Below are 17,192 nucleotides of genomic sequence, written 5' to 3'. Positions count from 1 at the left end.
GTAGTGATTGTATCCAAGTTGCTTCAGCTTTACCATTTGCTAGTGCCTTGTACTCAGCTTCAGTACTAGAACGAGATACTATAGGTTGCTTTCTAGAACTCCAAGCAATCAGGTTAGGACCTAAAAATATAGCAAAACTACCAGTGGACCTCCTGTAATCTAAACAACATGGTCAATCTGCATCTAAACAACCTGCCCAATCTGCATCTGTGAAGACACTCAACAAGGTTGAGGATGACTTTCAAAAATTTAATCCCATAGTTGAAGTTCCTTTGATATATCTAAAAATTCGCTTGACAGCCTCCCAATGAGCATTAGTGGGTCTAGAGAGGTATTGGCACACTTTATTGACAGGAAACGAGATATCAGGTCGTGTGAGAGTAAGGTATTGTAATCCACCTACCATACTTTTGTATTTAAAAGTGTCCGCTTCATTTAGAGGTGTACCAACATCCAAAGCAAGCTTGTCTGTTACTAGCATGGGAGTTGAAACGCTTTTACAATTCAACATGTTTGCACGACGTAGAAGATCAGTGGCATATTTATGCTGATGAAGAGTAATTCCCCCTGAACTGTGAAGCACTTCAATTCCTAGAAAATAAGTGAGACGCCCAAATCTTTAATTGGAAATTCCAATGACAAGGCAGCAACAAGTTTATCAACAACTATAGAACAAGAACCGACAATAATAATATCATCTACATACACGAGCATGTATATAGTGACAGAACCTTCACGAAACAAGAAAAGAGAGGTGTCAGCTCGCGAGGAGGAAAAACCAAGGTAGTACAGTTTGTCACTTAAGCGAGAGAACCATGCTCGTGGAGATTGCTTCAAACCATAATCGCTTTGTGTAGTTTGCATACATGAGTAGGATGATATGAGTCCTCAAAACCAGGAGGTTGTTGCATGTACACATCTTCGGCTAAGAACCCATGTAAAAATGCATTATTGACATCAATTTGACGAAGATGCCAGCCACGAGACACAGCTAAAGCGAGGACCAATCTAATAGTGGCAGGTTTTACCACAGGGTTAAACGTATCATGATAATCTAGACCATATTGTTGTGTGAAACCACGAGCTACCAATCGTGCTTTGAGTTTGTCAATAGATCCATTCGGCAATTGTTTGACCTTGTAAATCCATTTGCACCCCACAATATTTGTACCAAGATGTCGGGGAACCAATGTCCACGTTTTATTTTGCTTAAGGGCATCAAATTCTTGTTGCATTGCTTGCTTCCACGCCGGATCAGTTAAGGCCACATGATGAGAAGTGGGTGCCTCAGAAAAGAAAGCACGTTTAGTTGAGTCATAACGTATTGTACCATCTGTAAACATTCGAGGAAATAACTTTCCCGCACGAAGTCTAGTGTGAGCTGCTGGAGGTGACACAGGACTATTAATTTGGATAGTCGGGCTTGACTGCTACGAATCAGATGAGGAAGCAACAGATGACGAATTTGTTGTAGGAGATGGCAACGGAGTGACAGTTGGCATATTGTCAGTTGGTGTTTCAGGTTCCGGAGAAACAGATTTTGATTTGGGTAGTTCTAATGTGATATGTTCAGGTGGAAGTGACTGTGATTTGTCATATGTGGTAGGCATGGGTACCGGAGGAAGCGATGACGACACATGTGCACGAGGTGGTACTGCAACTACATGAGAATCATTAGAATATAACAGTGATAAGTCATAGTTTCTCATATGATCATTAATAATTGTCAGTTCTTTCTGAGGATATGAGGCTGAGGTAGAGTGATTAGATGGTGATGATGAGCAATTACTATTAGCAAAAGGAAATTGAGACTCATCAAAGATAACATCGCGAGAGATATAGATACGACCCGTAGTTCTATCCAAGCACTTATACCCTTTATGAAGAGAACTATATCCCAGAAAGACACATTGCTTGGATCGAAAATTGAGTTTTTGAGTATTGTATTTCCTAAGATTCGGCCAGCAAGCACACCTAAACACTCGAAGAAAAGAATAGTCAGGTTTGATTTTAAGAAGACGTGTAATAGCTGTAAGATTGTTAAGATTTCTAGTGAGCATACAATTGATAAGATAACATGAAGTTAAGAAAACTTCATCCCAAAATCTAAGAAGAATTGAAGAGTGCACAAGAAGTGCTAATCCAGTCTCAACAATATGACAATGCTTGCGCTCCGCCACACCATTTTGAGATGAAGTATGTGGGCATGAGACACGATGGGCAATTCCAGATTTTTGAAAATATTTATGAAGTTTTTGGTATTCACCACCCCAATCAGACTGTATGCTTTTTATTTTGACATTTAATAGGCGTTCCACATGAGTTTGAAAAGTATAAAACACTTGCTCAACATCTTATTTATTTTTAATAAGATAGATCCAAGTAAAACGACTGTAATCATCCAAAAAACTGACATAATATCTAAAACCTCCACTAGACGTCTGAGTTGGTCCCCAAACATCAGTATGAACCAGCTCAAGAAGAGATGAAGTGACACAACCTGAACTATGATAAGGTAATTGGTGACTCTTAGCTCGTAGGCAAGCATCACAAACAAATGACTCTCTAGAAAAAGAACAACCTATTTTATTTGACTTCAAAATAGACTTGACTACTGTGGAATTTGGATGACCGAAACGCCTATGCCATTGAGATCTTGAGACTTTGACACTGGAAAAAGCTTGAGGATGACTACGACTGATCGGTACTGGATAGAGTCCCCCTTTACTTCTACCGAGGAGGATTGTTTTCTTCGTGGCAATGTCCTTGACAAAAAAAACATTAGGATAGAGTTCAATAAACACATTGTTATCTGTGACAAGTCTATGAGCAGATAAAACATTTTTGGTAATATGAGGCACATGAAGAACGTTCTTGAGAACAAGGGGTCTATCAATACCGGGAATTAATGAATGACCAATATGAGAAATAGACAGACCTGATCCATTTGCCACCTGAACTTGATCCTTTCCAGTGTATCTTTCTTGAGTTGTTAGCCGATCCAAATCATTAGTAACATGATCTGTCACTCCACAGTCCATAAACCAGCCACTATCAGGATGATAGCCTCATGTAGTCACACTATTTCCACTGCAAAAATCATCAGCCTGATAGGAGTGATTAAACCTGTTTCTGCAAGTTAAAGTTTTATGACCTTGTATTCCACAAACTTGACATCGTGGCCCACCATTGTTTCTTCCATGGCCGTGGCCACGTCCTCTACCGCCACTGCCTCTGTAGTTGCCTCTGTGATAGTTGTTGGATGCGTGATATCCTTCATTATTACTGCTGTTATTGCTGTTAAAATTTTGATGCGGTGAACTGGGTTCTGGGCGAGTCACACTGTTTGTTGATGAAGTGAACTCGACTGTATTTCCCATAGCTACAGATTAGGCTTCATGAGAAATCAAGTAGGAGTAGAACTCAGGCAATGTTACCTTTCGTTTGTCGCTCAGAACTGTAATAGCTGTGAAAATGTCACTGTGACCGGGTCCTAATCCGGCCAAAATGTACCCGATTACTTCCTCATCATTCATGGGTTGTCCAATATTTGCCATTGTATCGGCAAACCCTGTCATCTTCTGATAGTACTCAGCTATACTCATGTCTCCGTTCTTGGTAGTTGACAATTGTGTTCGTATCTGAATCGAGTTGCCCCGATGTTGGGCAGAAAACATAGTGTGAAGCCTGGTCCACAATTCATGAGCAATATTGCTATTTCAAATCAATTGAGGGAGAACCTCTTCAGTCATGGAGGATAGCAATCCTCCAATTACCGCCTGATCTTGAATCATCTAGGTTTGATACTCTGGATTGGGTGTTTTCTTAATCACAGATGGGGATTCTTTATCAGCAGGACTAATTTCACTGGATATTGTAGCCTCTGGTGCCGGTGTGGTCCCATCGAGGTGCCCAAAGAGTTGCACTCCTCGAAGAATGGGCACAGCAAGAAATTTGTACGTGTCAATTTGCACGATATGGTAGTGGCTATGGTGGAGGATTTGACTGGTGTAGTCATTGTAGAGATGCTCGTTGAAAGAAGAACAAGAAGCAGGAAGGGTTTTTTTTTAGGTTTAGGAGGGGATCTTGGCTCTGATACCAAGTGAAGAAAATAGATTTTGGCGTAAATAGCCCTGAGGGGTATAATCTCATTATATAGGAACACATTACAATAGCAAGATAAACAATCAGATCCTAAAACTATGGATCTAATATTTACAACAACTCTATCTAAACATTCAAATATGAGACTTATCTATTATCCGTTTTACACTCCATTCAATTAAAGAAACCATGACCACGTGCGCTATTGTCTCAAATTCTCTCCTTCAGGGGTAAAATTTTCCAATCAAGAGCTAAAATTAAATTTACATCCAAATTCTACACCGACTCTACTCAAAAGGGTGTCAAATTGAGGTGCCTTTCATTTTTCACACTAAAATCCATCAACATTCTCATTAAAAAAATTCCAACAACATCCATCTAAATGAACCACACCAAACTCACACCCTAATCCAAAGAAAACCAACCCAGATAACACCGTATGGAAGAGTAATGGTATCACAATAACTCAAATAAGTATTAAATGCACATATTCAAACTTATGGATAGAAGGAACTTACAGCGATAAGGTCATTGTGAACAACTAATTCATCATTCACACATTCATTTAACCCTAGCTGTATATATACATGAGTTGATACATTGTTTGGAGGTTATGTCTCGGGGTCGAAGCATGTGGAGCTTGAGCCTTTGTTATGATCTAATGATTTATGTATGTGTTTTTTCATTTGGAGTCTTTCACTCGGCTTTTTGTTCATGTCAATTCCATCATTACACCTTTTCCTACAATCTTTTGTATCAAAAGAAGAAGGAACTCAACCAATACCAACTTGTGACTCGTGAACACCTTTAACCCTTTTTCCCCTCACACTATGAGAGAAGCACTTTAAAACTGCCTCTTCGTGTATACAGCTTGTGCCATCTGAACAAATGAATGATTTCAACATAAATGCATTCGACGTATTTAATTAGAAGCAACTTAACTTAGTTGTTGTATATTGTGATGCTTTGAATGTCTAAGTCAGTCTAATGCATTAATTTCAAACTAATTTCCTGATGTGCATGATGACACAAAATGCCTCCTTCAAAGTGTGATGAGAAAAAGGCTCATGGTGTTAAAGAGTCATAAGTACTCTCTGAGTTCCTACTTTCTTCTCCTTCAAAGTGTGATGACATTGACTTGAATAAGAAGATGAGTCAAAGATCCGAATGACAATACACATGCCTAAATTATTAGAACATAACAAACCAAAGAAAAACCAAAAGGCCCAAACTCCAAAGGCTTCGACTCTAAACCACAAAACTCCAATTAAACCTTCACAACTTGGATTATCAATGAGAATTGTTTTAAATAATCTACACAAGTATATTAACCCAAACTAGTAAATTTGGAATTGGCTTTAATTGACTCCTTCCTTTCATGATACTTCAAGAAAACATCCATAGTAACCTGTTGTAACGCCTGTAGATCTGGACTAGTCAATATAGAGATAATAGGGGTCGAAAAACACTTTTCGACAAAAGATTATTTAGAATAAATAATCTTAACCAAGTTGTAGAATATTTCTCAAGGGTTCCGTACATATAAAGAGCGCTGAAATCCGAGTTATAACGAAGAAGTTATGATCCGTCAAAGTTTAGCGATAGAACCGGCACGACACCGTGAAGACATAAATAGTGAATTTATGATAGCGCGACTTTTAGCCTTAGTAATCTAAATGAAAGTCGTAGAATATATTAACCTGAGAACGTCCATAAAAAGAACGCCCAAATCTGATTTCGTATGAGGAAGTTATGATTTTTCGAAGTTTCGACTTAGCAGTGTACAATCCGAAGTTCAAATATTAGATTGAGCGGTTTTTAGCCGACACAACCTAAACGAGAATTGAAGATCTCGTTATTAGTAGCGTAACGATAAAAAGACAGACGAAGATGGACATCGGATGAAGAAGTTATGAGATTTTAACGGACCAATCCTGTCCCGGCCTGTTAAAAATATAACTTTAAAAATAAAGTCAAAATTAGCCGACGGAGTCTAAACGAAAGTTGTAAAGTACGTCTCCACCTACGTGTGGATATAAGTAACGTCAAAAACGGAGTTTGTATGAACAAGTTACAAATTATAATAGCATATTTACGTATTAAAATAATGTATAAATCATATATACGTACACATATATATACATATGTATATATCATTAGAAAGGTATCGACGATGCGGTCATTATGAGACTAATGTTGAGTTCTTTCGACATTAGTTTAGTACAAATAACGTTAAATCTATTTAAAATAGTATTATAAAGGGGTGTTTATTTGTTTATATAACTAAAAGGTCATTAAGTAATTATGGAGGGTGGTTTTTGAAAATTTAATTAGTATAAATAAGAGTGTTGGGCTCTCATATTTCTTGCACCATTCTCTTGATTTAAGAGTCCTTCTCTCCTTATCCCCCGAGCATTTCGGTCCCTCGTGATTCAACTTCTCTTTCTGTAGTTTTAGTATAGTAAGGTGAGCGCTGAAGCGCTGCGCGAATCTTTCTTAGAAAGATTCAGCGACGAAGTTCTGCCCCTGCAGAGCCCGACTCCTAGTTAAACTCCCCTTGTAAGTAAGTTATGCTTACCTTATTTTAAATATAGTTTACATTTAAAATTAGTATTGTTATTATAAATTTATAATAAATATTTGAGTTATTATTATGACTTATATAAGTGTCGTTATAATATCTTTTTAACTACTTGCGGTACGCGGAATCTGGTTTAAAGGGTTGCATAGGGTTGTTGGATTTCAGAAGTGCTATACGCCAAAATGGTCCTGCCCTCCGGTGTTTTATGTCTGCCCCTGTCTGTACATAGTGGTTGGAAAGTATTGTTTAAACGTTTATATAATAATAATAATAATAATAATAATAATAATAATAATAAGACTAATAATTAGTCACGGTAAATATTAGACTAAAATCTAGTGGTAATAATACTACGTTTCGTTGAAGGAAATTATTTTAAAGTAAACGAAGCGCTGTCTGAGTACCGTGTCACCACCTTCTCAGGTGAGTGCATAGTTACTTTCATCTTACACATAGATATGAAGTATTTTATATAAACTACGTGCTATGTGTGCACATTATCTGAATACTTGTTGTCTATGCTGGATGAACGTTTTTATACATGATTTAAACTGTATACGTATTTTATATATATACAAATATGTTGGGCATGACATGGGTAGATGAATGATGAAAGATAAAGATGTGAGTAAATATTGGCAGCTATAGACTTAGTGCCTAACGAATAACATCGGCAACTATGGACTTAGTGCCTATTGGACAAACACTGGTAGCTATGGACTTAGTACCTGTTAGAAATTGATAACTATGGACTTAGTACCTATTTGATAAACACTGGTAGCTATGGATTTAGTACCCGATGAATAAACTATAGCAGCTATGGAATTAGTGCTTTACGAACGAGCATTGACAGCTATGGATTTAGTGTCAGTCCTATAACCCTGGAAACAAGGGACTTCTGAATAAACGAATGCAGGATAGATGAATCTTAGGATAGATCCTTAAGAGTAAAGAAGATAATGGGGATGGGTAATTGGGTTGATTTTTTGATTGTTTAAACATAATAATTATATTATTGTGGGTTGAAAACCCTATGTACTCACCATGTTTCCCAACCTGACCCACTCAGTTTATTTATATCACAGGTGTTGATATGAAGTCACATTACACTGAGAGATTAAAGAGATGTAGATCACTAGTGTAAATAGATGTAAGTTCCGTTTATGCTTATGTTTCTGTATTGACGATGACATCCTAAACGTTTTAAAATGAATAAAATACGTTTCTTCGAAAATGTTTTGATAACGTATTTATCGTGTTTTTCTGGGAACAAATTCCACAACATTTTTATGAAAAGAAGTACTCTGATTTTTACAAAGCATAAACAAAATCGGTCTTTTCTGGCCGTAAAAATGGGGATGTCACACCTGTGAATAAAGTAAAAATGTGAAGTTAAGTAATAATTATGGCCAAAGTTTGACCAAATGACCATAATGTTACGAGGAGTTAGAGAAAGCCAACAATCCCTTACCTGATAGGTTACACAATTAGTGAAAACCTAATTAGAATCAATCCCATGAGGATTTAGATGTATATTACTAAAATTATATGCTACAAATCAGGAAATATATTGATCCGTTACTAAACAACTATTACTTTCCAATTTGCAATGCCCTTCAAGGTTAACTAACTATAGCATTAGCAAATTAATAGGGTTTCAAAACTAAAATGAGTTGATTTGCATTTCAAAACAAACCAAGTGGATCATCAGCTGGCTTCATTTAATAAACTTGCAGAGAGATAAGAAGAGTCGTACCTCGACAAAATTGGTCATCTGATGAGAGCAATGCCATAGCGGAAGAACAATGGTATCAAATCAACGAGGGAGATGAAGTATAGAACCAGCAAACTAATTGACTTGAAGTAATTACTTTGAATAAGAACTTTTTGACTGTCCTAAATGTCGAGCATGAAACAGGTTTCCATGGCAGAAGGCCTCTTTACTTCGAGATTCAACCTATGGGTGAAGTTTAAGGTGGGTAGTTCTTGAAATATCCATTGTAATGTTTTTACTTGAAAATTACATAGAAGTAGCGGGTAAACGAGCAACAAGTTGTGCCGCAACCCCCTTTTTGGATGGCAAAACTAATTCTTTTAAAAACAACATCTAGAGATCTTGGAGTCATAACATTACAATGCATGACCCGTTGGACTCTATTGAGTAGCTCCACAACTTCTGGCACAAGGAAACCGAAAGTTCTTGAAATGAAGACTCGAGGCACCAGCTTCGAATCTTTCGCCAGGGACAGTGACGGTTGTCGTACGACCTCCGACGACAGGGTGACACTCGAACATTAATGCAAATTTGTGATATAATTGGGGAGTATCGACGAAGGAAGTGAGCGACAGAGATGTAGACATCGGATGTGGTTTTGGTGTCGTTGACTAGAAGATGATAGGGTTGTTAGAGAGAAAATCAAGATTATTATGAGAGTAATAGTGAATATGTTCCTGCTAGCGGCTAGCCCATGGTCTGCAGATGAGAATAACAACATCTTCAAATGTGAGTTTTTTCATTTTTTTTCTTTTTTTCTTTATTGATCGAAGAATTTTTTCTTTTGTTATCAGTGACAAATAAATAAATTTAAATTAATTTGAAACTCTTATTGTAATTTCAAAATTATTTATGTGTATTTATTATTTTTTTAGTTACTACAACTTAATACCTTGTTCTCTTGTGTTTAATTTATCTAGAGAAAAGAAGAAAATTGATGGAAGTGAAAAAAAAAATCGTGTTTCCTAGTTTTGTTAAAGGAAACAGTAGAAAGAAATGGAATGAAATGGAAAGAAAACTTTCCTTTCAAATGAAAATATATATATATATATATATATATATATATATATATATAATTTTTTTTTCATTCTTTCCAACTCGGGAACACAAAATATGATTTTCTTTTCATTTCTCGAACGTGGTACTGCATATTGTTGTACTCCTCCTGTTAATGATGTTCAAAAAGCATATAGATAAACGACGTATTAAGCAAATTTCTTCAAATATAGATCGATACCCAATACGACATGAAATAGTTTATGAGAGTGACACCATGTCTATATCACAAATTATGATGTCTCGAACGTGCTTTAAAAAGTTATGGCATATGCTTGAAACATTTGGAGGACTAAAACGAAGTAGGAATATAGATATTGATGAACAAGTTGACATGTTTCTACATATTCTTGCTCATAATGTTAAGAATCGCATCATCATATGTAACACCTAGTTTCTAGAATGAGGTGTCTAATGTGAATGGGATGTCTTGACACGAATGGGTTGTCTTGATGCGAATGAGGTGACTTGATGCGAATGGGGTGTCCCGATGCGAATAGGGAGTTCTGATGCGAAACGCGGGTGGGTTTATTCCAGCGTCCCAAGTTGAAGATGAAATGTGAATCCATGAGGACTCGTCACGACGTGACAAGGGAATGGTCATGTCGTGGGGATGTTTGCAGCCCAAGCCAAGAATTTTAGGGTTTCTTCGTATTTAAGGACCTTACCTCTTGACATAGGGTATCCTTTTCAGCCTCTATTTCCCCATCTCGAAAATGTCACCTCCATGCATTATTGATAATTCATTTCATCAATTTTGAGCCTTGTTATTGGGATTCTGGTAGAGATTTGCGAGAGGGAAGTTCACAAGGAAGCAAGGGAACAATAAGCAAGTTGGGATCCAGCATTATCTTCAGTTTTCTGAGTTGTTGAAGGCATAAAGTTCATATGTTCACACCTTTTCTTCTAGATTCAAGTTTTAGGTCATATTTTAGTGGTTTTGTCTCTTCCTTGGATGTTCTTGGATTTTGAAGAACTCCAGAGCATGTGGTGGCTTTCCTATATTTTTGGAATTCTGATGATTAAGAAAAAGGACCATGCTTGGTGTATTTTGTGTTCATGTTCAAGTTATGGCCTCATTAAGGACTTAATGGACCTTGAATATCAGATCTAGCCTTAAAATGAAGTCCTAATGGATAAAGTTGGAAACTTTATCCATTGAGTCAGTATGGAAGAGTAGATATGGAAGTATGAGCTTTTATGAAACATCCCCAAAATATGATCCAAAAAATTTCATTTTTAACTTGATATTAAAACCGTAAAACATCCATAGTTATAAAGAAAATCATGTGTCTGGTGTCTCAAAACATCATATACAAAGCTACAACAATATCAAGTAAGAAAATATCAGAGTAATAGACATCCCATGTCAGAATGCGGTGTGTGCCATGCGATCATCCCGAGCCCTTCCCCTTGCTGGAAGAGGTACCTGAAACAAAACTGAAAACTATAAGCACGAAGCTTAGTGAGTTCCCCAATCTACCACATACCATACACATATAACATGCAACTATGAAATACGGGCCCCGCCCATACTCATGGAGATACATGCCCCACCCATACTCTGCTAACTGGGAGATATGGGCCCCGCCCATACTCTGATGGCTCTGAGATATGGGCCCCACCCATACTCAGCTACTTCGAGATATGGGCCCCGCCCACACTCGGCTGTTATGAGATACGGGCCCCGCCCACACTCAGCTACTGAACAAACATACAAGTATCACACAGACAACAAGTATAACAACTTCTATCAATCAGACATATATCCCTAATCAAACTAAACTACAAGATATGATCCCCGCCCACACTCGACTGCTAACATATCATACTACGGGCTGACCTTGGTGCCTTAAACCCGATTCTACTGAAAGGAAACTCACCTCATAAGGCTAACTGCTGAAACTCAAATGAGAAATCTCTGGTGTAACATCCCAAACTTCAAAAGTACGATTTAGGGGCTTATGTGTAATTTTAGGAGCCTACTCGGCGAGTAGGTATGCCTACTCGTCGAGTCAGAGCGGGTTTTGACCACGTGTTAAGTGACCAACTCGCTGAGTCGGCGAATGGACTCGATGAGTTGGTGCTGGGAAGAGAAAACCCTAATTTTAGGGTTTGCACCCTATTTAAAGGACCTTAAGTCCTTACCTCAGCCCCCTTATCACCCCTTGACGTCCAGAAGCAGCCCTAACTAATCCAAACCCCCATTTTGAGTGTGTGAAGGAGGGAAAGTGTGTTTTGAAGTATTTTCAAGAAGAAGGCTTGGAGTTTAAGAAGATTTGATCATAGAGGAGCTGGTGAATTCGATCTCTCTGTTCAATGGCATCAGTTTGAAGGTAAGAAGTTGTTACCTTGACCTTGTTCTTTCTAGATCTCTTCATGTTAAAGATTAGGGCTTTTATAGCATGGGTGATATTCATTTTTGGGTATGGGCTAGGATCTAAAGTTACAACTTTAGATCTAAGCTCATCTTGGACTTTAAAGTCATAAAGTGTCCAGCTTTAGCAAGCATGAACCCTCCATGTTGATATAAACCCCATTGTAAGCTTGAGATTGACATTCTACGCCTTTAGAGCGCTGCATGCATGTAAAGGTTGCAACTTTACGTGATAAATATGCCTTGGGAGCCTAAATCTGCAATATGGAGCCTTTTCATGACTTAAAAAGCATCTGTATGGTTAAAGGATTGAAGGGACTTGGCGAGTTGCAAGTTTGACTCGGCGAGTCATATGAAGATAGTCATGTACTCGACGAGTTGGATGAACAACTCGGCGATTCCGATGAAGACGACCTTGGGCTCGACGAGTCAGATGTATGACTCGGCGAGTCGGCTAGGGTTTTTCCCCTACCCTTTGATACACGTGAACTAGGCGAGTTGCGAAGAAACTCGAAAAGTCAACCAAGGATTTCACGACATCTCGAGTTCAGGAAGGACTCGACGAGTCGGTGAACTGCACTCGACGAGTCGAGTCAACATGGACTATTGAATTTGACTGTGGAGTTTGACTTTGACCAAGGGTTGACTAGTTGACTTCTAAGGGTATTTTGGTAAATTGAATATTGATAGCAAAGGACATTGGTGAATATAGGTGTGGGAGTTGGAGCTACTTTTGGAAGATTTTGACACTACCTTCCGAGCTACTTGCGAGGTGACTTATCCTCACTATACTCAAGGGTCTAAGGCACCAAGGACGACCCTTTGGATTGTTACGAGGTTATGTTATGCTAGTATGATCTGTTGGATCGGTATCCTAGAGGGTAGGATAATATTATATGATATGTTTGTATGATCTGTTAGATCGGCATCCTGGTAGACAGGATGGTGTTATGTGCTATGTGATATAATTCGTTAGATCAAGTATTGTCAATAGACTGTTATGTGATTATTTGTTATATGTGCACATGTTTGTTTGGCGGTTGAGGCTTATCTGCTTTGTCCGAAAGCCAATAGAATTGGGCATTCCAACCTGTTGGTTGTGGGCTATGAGTATTCCATCCTGAGGATGACTAGACTCATAGTATGTGAGCATTCCAACCTGTTGGTTGTGGTCCTGGGGTATTCCATCCCGAGGATGATTGTGATGGGTTTTATACATAGAAAACAATCCTATGTGTGCATGCAACCCTAATTTGAGGATCTATGCTTTTCACTATTAGATATACAAGCATTGAACACAAAAAACTCGAAAACCCTAGGAGGCACATGTAATTTTCGAAATTAACATATAATTAGGGTTAGGATACATACCTTGATTGTTATATTGTAATAACAATCAAATCCTTGAAGATCTTGAACTTTGGTAGCAAGCGCCACAAGTGTCGCGCCTCTAATGGCTCACAAACAAACCTAGCAACCAAGGATTACTATGGAGAGAGAAGGGAAGTGGAAAATTCGGCTCTAAGCCTCTCTTGGAGTGCCTTAGCCGAAATCCAACCCTATAGGGGTTTATATAGGTGATACGGAAGGTTCAAGATAAGGCAGGTGTATCTTAGATAACCCTAATCCCTTAACTTCCTCCCTAAGGCTTCTAAGGCACCCTTAGAGACCAAGGAAACCCTAGGACACTCTAGATTTCGTTCCCCACCTCTAAGGGAGGTTCTAGAATGCTTCAATGCTCAACTTTTGAACATTGTCACCTTTAGTCCCTACAGTTTCAATTAATTCCTTTAATCCTAAAATTAATTCCAAATTAATTTCTGATTAAATATTAATTAAACAATATGATTTCTAATTAATATATTATATCCATAATACATTAACAAATCATTTATCTTGATTTCAAATTAATTTATTAACCAAGTAATAAATTAATAAATCATTCTTCTCTCTCCAACCATTATCCTATTTCATTGCCAGGTTTGAAGGCAACCCAAAAGGACATTGCTACCATCAATTCAAGTACATACCAATTATAGTTATGGGCTTAGACACCTAATACAACAGTCTCCCACTTGGATAAGCCTAATAACTATAGCTGCAAGTATAACTTCAAACCAAAAGCCGTTGTCGAACTCTAATCTTATTAGTGACGTGTCCTTTAGATAAGGGATCATGTATTCCTCCATTCTAGATATCGTATAGACATGAGACATGGATTTTGATTATTCTCATTATGACGACCATGACTGATTGAACAAATCAAATCAGTCCTGGCTTGGCTAAGCACTTTAGGGTGTCATCACTAAATCATCGAAGGGCCCACATATATCACTTTTATCCCACTTTGGGTAAAAGGAATGGATAAATTTCAACTCAAATGCTCGCCTGTACTCACTCATCGAATCACACACAACAATAAGTTTTATAACACCAAGTTACTGGTGTGTTTACTTATCATCAATGTGCAACCGACCAGAAAATAACAACTCACACATCTCGGTTTCAAGAACATACAATATTATCGTCTCACTAATCACCCGTGATAAATCCATGAAGTGATTCAAGTGAGCTTGGGTTTAATCCAATACTCTAATCTTATCAAAGCACTCATGAACTCTGCAGCAAACTTGCACTATGCCTAAACACTTTAGATAATCTACAGACAGATTCATGACAGTCTTCCTTCATACCTACTTCCAACGTATGACCGACTGTGGAGGTTCGAATAACCCGGTTATTCCTGAAGTCAAAACATGCAAACAGAAACATAATGATAATACTTAATCATATATGACCCCAAACTTGTGAGTATAAATAAAACACCTTTATTTAATCACCATATTGATTACTCACTATTCATTGTTTAATGTTTCAGATACTCAGCTTTATACTTGAATTATAACCACAATTGTCCCATGCTCCAAGCATGCACACTTTGGTTTCCTATGGTCCATACTTTATGAAATAGATCAATTGAAAAACTTTTCCAATGAAACTCATTTTACAATCCCTAATCCTCATCATTAGTGTAAGAATACCAAATTCTTGCCATTTTTAGAATATGTCAGATTCTAACATTTTTTGCAATGATCCTTTCTTAATGTCACAACACAAAGTCACCAAGACTTGGCCAATGAAATTACAAAGTATTCTTTCAGAAATTGTTACAAAAAAATTCTTTAGATGTGATGTCTCTCACTCAAAGCATATTGCTTTGAACATCCATTTTGCATAAAATTTTCTAATCTAGATATAAATTCTTAATTTCCAACTCCCAATTATGGAAACATTTCCATATTTTCCATATGACAACTTATCCTAAATAGAATCTTATCTATAATGTCGATATGGTTCATCCAATACTATACTTCAAACTACTTACAAGCGACCAATCCTCAACGAACTTTGGATCGTCCTTTGATAGTTGTTTAATTATTTTAGTCAAAACCGATTCTAGTCCCTTTTCCCTCTTAACGCCCTAGGCATTTGGAAAATTTTAGAATGGTTATATATTATAGCATATACAATCGATCCTATAAAGACATGATACTTTATTAACCTTTTGCCATAATATTTTATGTGTCACGTTCTCACAATTCGAACTATGAAGAGGGATGCCATAATCATAAGCGAAATTTGATAACACACTATGTATCCTTTGACTATATTTATTAAAATTTCTCAATCTAAGATTTTTAATTTGAAACGAATTATAATATTATCTCCCTTAATTATAGCAAAACAACTTTTCAACCTTTGTGACTTTGCAAAGTGAATCTTTGTTTTCTATAATTAATATTGCTAACTTGCAATACTTGCCATAATAATCATACAAGCATAACGCTTATGCTCTCACTATCATGATGATTATTATCATATAAGCATAACACTTATGCTCCCACTAGCTTTGACATGTATTCAGAAAACAGCTGAACTTCCAAAAAATAATGCCTATTGAATTTCTGAAGTTCATATTTCTAATACCAGATGCTTCGATAAGCCTTTATCTAAGCTTCTTAAACTTATACACCTTTGCCTTAGATAGCTCGTATGTGTGTCTAAACAATTTAGAACTTATATCAATAAGTCCAAAATGTTAGACTAATTGTCAAATCTCACAATTCGAACTATGGAAAGGGATGTCGTAACCATAATCGAATTTGAGAATATAAGTTTCACAATTGCTATCTTCTTAAAATCTCTCTTAGTGAAAGAATTTCCTCACAGTCATTTTCATGAAGGAGGGAATCTTATGACACTTAGATTTTATGGTGTATGAGTTCCTATGCATGTGAATTTGCCAAAACCAAAGTTTGCGACAAATCCAATCTCATATGGACTGAACTTTCTTAATCCGTATTTCTTTCCTTACGGTAACACGAGTGCCTACCATGTCTTCCAAGTAGCTTAGCAACTTATCCTTTCATATCAATGTACTTTCCATCGATCAAGGTGCTTTGTCTTTATGCATTCAAATGAGAACTCATAGAACCAACATACATAATTAACTCAACTGGAATGTCACAGAAACAAAATAATGTCAACACGATAGGTGGTAAACCTCAAGTCGTGTGCTAGTGATGATCGATAAGGTTTATTCTTGATTTGTTCTTGAAACCTTTCCAAGACCATTAAAACTCTCACTGACCTCTTGACATATACGATTCTCTTGTCAGGAAACTTTCTTAGACAAAACAAATATTAAAGAGTTAGTGTAGTTCTTATCAAGACAAAACACTTCACATAATTGGTCCTAGTTGGTCTTTGTCTTATCCAAGGCAGGACAACTTACCAATTTCAAACGTGCAGGAATAATAAGACTTTTTCCAATTCCACATTTGTTGAGTGTTATAAACCTACTAAAGACGTGTCACTCAATTCACAATCTTGGAGTGTAACTCTAATACTTGATATTGGAATGAAGTATGATTGACTTCTTGATTTAACCATTTCCACAATTCTCGATTCCTCTTCTTCGACATACAAATGCACTAAGGCCCCGTTTGATAGTTGCTGACTGAGAAAGTGCTGACTAGGTAAGAAATCCTGACTGAGTAAGAAATCCTGTTGTTTGATTGTACATCTGACTGAATGTGCTAAGTGATGAAAAATGACCGTTTTACCCTTCTGTTATATATAGTGGTGTATTAAGTTGCTGAATAATTATAAAAACATACATATTGTCATACAAAATGTAAATTACACATAAATAAAAAATGTCATACAAAATGTAAATTAAACATAAATCATTTAATATCCAAATAAAAACATAATGAAATTTAAAATAACATAATAAT

The sequence above is a fragment of the Lactuca saligna genome, chromosome 1 (assembly GCF_052625555.1).
Source record: "Lactuca saligna cultivar CGN05327 chromosome 1, ASM5262555v1, whole genome shotgun sequence".
Lineage (NCBI taxonomy): Eukaryota > Viridiplantae > Streptophyta > Magnoliopsida > Asterales > Asteraceae > Lactuca > Lactuca saligna.
The sequence above is the reverse complement of the archived record's forward strand: the minus strand, read 5'-3'. Positions refer to the sequence as shown.